This window comes from Oncorhynchus mykiss, chromosome 16, assembly GCF_057628025.1.
Source record: "Oncorhynchus mykiss isolate SJ-2025 chromosome 16, ASM5762802v1, whole genome shotgun sequence".
NCBI classification, from domain to species: Eukaryota; Metazoa; Chordata; class Actinopteri; order Salmoniformes; family Salmonidae; genus Oncorhynchus; species Oncorhynchus mykiss.
Window position 1 is genome coordinate 74,773,896 of NC_143037.1, and position 3,909 is coordinate 74,777,804.

The 3,909-nt window shown below is 40.8% G+C and overlaps 1 pseudogene across 1 annotated transcript; it reads right to left on the minus strand.

The window, feature by feature from the left end:
* Positions 1–349: 349 nt before the first annotated feature.
* LOC149977347 (aerolysin-like protein) lies at positions 350–1,606 on the minus strand (annotated as a pseudogene). The gene is made up of 2 exons (XR_016487542.1): positions 1,123–1,606; positions 350–765 (listed from the first exon to the last, which is right to left on the minus strand). The product of XR_016487542.1 is annotated as an aerolysin-like protein (transcript).
* Positions 1,607–3,909: the final 2,303 nt, after the last annotated feature.

Sequence of the window (3,909 nt, forward strand, 5' to 3'; positions counted from 1 at the left end):
TGGGACCAACACTTTACATAGTGATATATATTATTGTTCAGTGTATTCCCCCAGGTGCTGCAAGGGACCAACACTTTACATGGTGATATAAATTATTGTTCAGTGTATTCCCCCAGGTGATGCAGTGGGACCAACACTTTACATGGTGATATATATTATTGTTCAGTGTATTCCCCCAGGTGATGCAGTGTCAAAAGGTAATTTAACTAAATCCAGCAGTTATACATTTGGTTGTGTTGAGTGATTATTGCGTATTAAGTCTTTCACGTTGTTTATCTCAATCTCTTCAAAGACTCAATCATGGACACTCTTACTGACAGTTGTGGCTGCTTCGTGAAGTCTATTTTGTACTGCATTTTAATTTATTTATATTTTTAATCCCAGCCCCATCCCCGCAGGAGGCCTTCTGGTAGGCCGTCATTTTAAGTAAGAATATTGATCGATATTTGCTTTCCCCATTGTGATCTCAACATTCATGGTCTTCCCTGGCGGGATCTTCACTTTGATGGTATCTGATTCTGTTATGGTCTCTGTCTTCTGCAGGCTGGTGGACTGCTCCACTCCCACGGTCAAGCTGAACCCTGATGACAGCTCGACCAGATCTGGGATCCCCACTTTGACCGACACACTCAAGGTGGACTCTATTTTGTTGCTGACGGACCAGGAGGAAGACTTGGTCAGGGTTTTGCTGTATGTAATGGACTCTTCTTGAACCAAGGAGGTGTCGTTGTGGTGAGAAACGGATTTCACATATTCTGGGGTCATCTAAAATCAACACACAAAGATACAAGTTGTTCAAACAAGACAAAGACAATTTATAAACTAATCATCGGTGAGGAACTGATAAATAGATTTTTAGAAAGCCAACAATAATAATGTGTGTGTTATCTTGGCCTGATGCTTATGTGTAAAGGTTTAAAAAATAAAAATAAAAGGTGTTGTTGCTATTTTACTGATCAAGGCCAATTAAACCAATTAAACATGACTGTCCTAGAAATGAGATCCCTGATGAATGTCGACCCCCATATTGGATTACATGTTTTAAAATGTACAGCCCCCTTAATGTTAGTGCATCGGTAGAGCTTTCCTGAGCTGTCTACACACATCTATAAAAGAGCTCACCTGGGGTTTGAAGAGGGACATGGTGGGATACTCCATGTCAGTCATTACGGACGACTTGATGGTGTTGATGAAGAGGAAGCCCATGCAGTCAATGTCCGAGCCATACCTGCCGTGCAGCCCCATGCAGATTCCAGACCCCACATCTATGGTGTACTCAGTCTTCAGTCCCCAGCTGGTCATTTTTTCTAAGATCTGCCGATTCTTACTCGTCATGAACTTGATGGCACCCAGACGTGTGCTGGCGCCGTTACCCCACAGAGACAGCTTGGTGATGCGCTCGCTGAGGTCAAACTCAAACTCATTGAAAGTGTTTGCATCTCCAAATGACGCAACGGCGCCTGTCGGTCAGCTCCTCCCGCACAGCTTTCACCTGCCAGCCTTCCATCGCCACTCCGATCTTCTTGAGGGTGGCACCGTTGTTCATGCCGTGGAATTCAAAGGAACTGCCTCCTCCTCCACCGATCAAATGCAGTGTGGTTGCCATGTGTGTGTGTCACGTAACCTGAAAGACAAATTTATACAGATCAATTTATGAAGCCTCCAACTCAAAGGAGCTCTGATTCAGACATTCAAAGCCATGGAGTCCCTCTCCTACTCCCAGCACCTCTCACTATACCTCCTGCTGTTTCTTCCTGATCAACTTGGTGACTTGTGTAATGAAACATATTGTTGTGTAAGTGAGTGGGCCTCAAGCACTTCTAAAATGTATTCTGATGTTGCTATAATTACAAATAATCATGAATAATGATGAGTATGAATGTAATAGATGCTACATCCGAATATGATAACCTGCCCTATAATGATGAGTATGAATGTAATAGATGCTACATCAGAATATGATAACCTGCCCTATGATGATGAGTTTGAATGTAATAGATGCTACATCAGAATATGATAACCTGCCCTATAATGATGAGTATGAATGTAATAGATGCTACATCAGAATATGAGGTGTTAATGGTGCTGGAACTTATCTTTCCAAATAAAGTTGCCTCTTTGAAATATCTGAAAAAATAACGTTTGAATTGTATTAATATAAAACAATATTCATTAATATATAACAATATTCATTAACACAGGCTGCAGTATTCACAGGTATGCATTAATATATTATTACACTGTCTAATATAGAACAGGGTCTGTCAACCTTTTAAAGTATCTGTCCAATTAAAACTAACCATCAGATTTAGTCAAGTAACACCTGAAACAAACACCCTGCTACACTCAACTACCCGTGGAGTGAAAGAGGTATGGGAATGCACGTGCGGGCAAGGATGACATAGGCAGAGAATTTACTGTTAACAGGGAATTTATTTCCTTCACATGGTAATTTGGGGAAAAGGGTCTGGACAGAACCAAAGCATCAAAAGTTAAAGTTAAAGCCCCCTCTCCTACCTTCCCACAACTTACCTAACTAGCACCAAATGGCATACTAACCAAAATACAGGGGATGGTCCGCCTAGGTCTTACCTAGTGTGAATAGTACATACCATGTCTATAGGTATATGTATGCCCGCAGGCCTCTTGCCTAAGCACTCCCAAGGTACCTTCCCCCTCCCCCCTGGGAGCAAAAACAAAATAATTACTAATGTAAAGTGAACAACTTCAATTATCAAAAACACAGTCATTTTGACATACACATACAGGACCAGCTACAAAATACGTTACAGACCAACAACAAAACACAGGACATCAAAGGAGTTTGTAATGGCCGACAGCTGTATGAGAGGGCGGGATCAGAGCTCCAATCTGCACTGGGGCCGACCAATCAGCCGGGGGAATCCAGGAAGCCATTTCCTGAAATATACATATACTCAAACCCACAACACAAAAACTGGGGAATGTAACAGTATTCAAGATGAAGAGACAGCTTGATGTAAAGCACTACACTCAACAGTCTACTCACCTCACATTAAACATCACTCTAACATCATACTTTTGAATTCAAAACAGAACAATAGGAGGCCAAAGTCAACCATGTGAAAACAAGGCAACAGTAAACATGTCATCCCCCACGAATGATGCTGCACTGCCCCCTGGGCCAATTGACATATTGTGTGTTACTAACAAATTGCAGTTAATTACCATAGCTCCCACCTTGGGCCAATCAGTATGATTTTGTAAATGCTGGATCTTTATGGCAAGACGAATCACTCACCAAACTTTTGTCAAAATCTTACCAGTGCTGTCTGAGATATCATGTGTTACTAACTTACAAACATACGAACGGACAGAGACAAATCCGTAGTCCCCTCACCAATATCATTGTGGGGGACAACAAACCCATACCATGTTTGATTAACTAGACTTTAGAAATGATTAAGCAACTGTTTCAAAATATAGGAAGCAAAACAAAAAATAAATTATGTGTTCCGTGAAATGTTTTGTCCATTATTTGGTCAAAATAACAATGTACCTCTCAAATATTTCCACATATAGCAAGATTCGTTTTTTAGGGACATTGTGTACCTATATACAACGATATGCAGTCCTCAGTGTTAAGGATGGCTATAGAAGATAGTAATTGAAGTAAACTAATAGGTCTGATTCAATATGGAATAAACCTGTTTAAGAGTCAAGACTCAGAGTGAAGTTCAATTGTTTAACACCAAAGACGCAACAGCGGAATACGTGTCTCGGGAGTGGATAAGCACTCTTTCATAAATCAGCAAAACTCCCCGCACGCCCATACAAAGATATGCGTTAGTAGTTTTCTATTGAAATTGACACAAACCCTTTGACCCTGATTAAGACGTTGTATTGTGCTAATTATGACAAATATGTTTC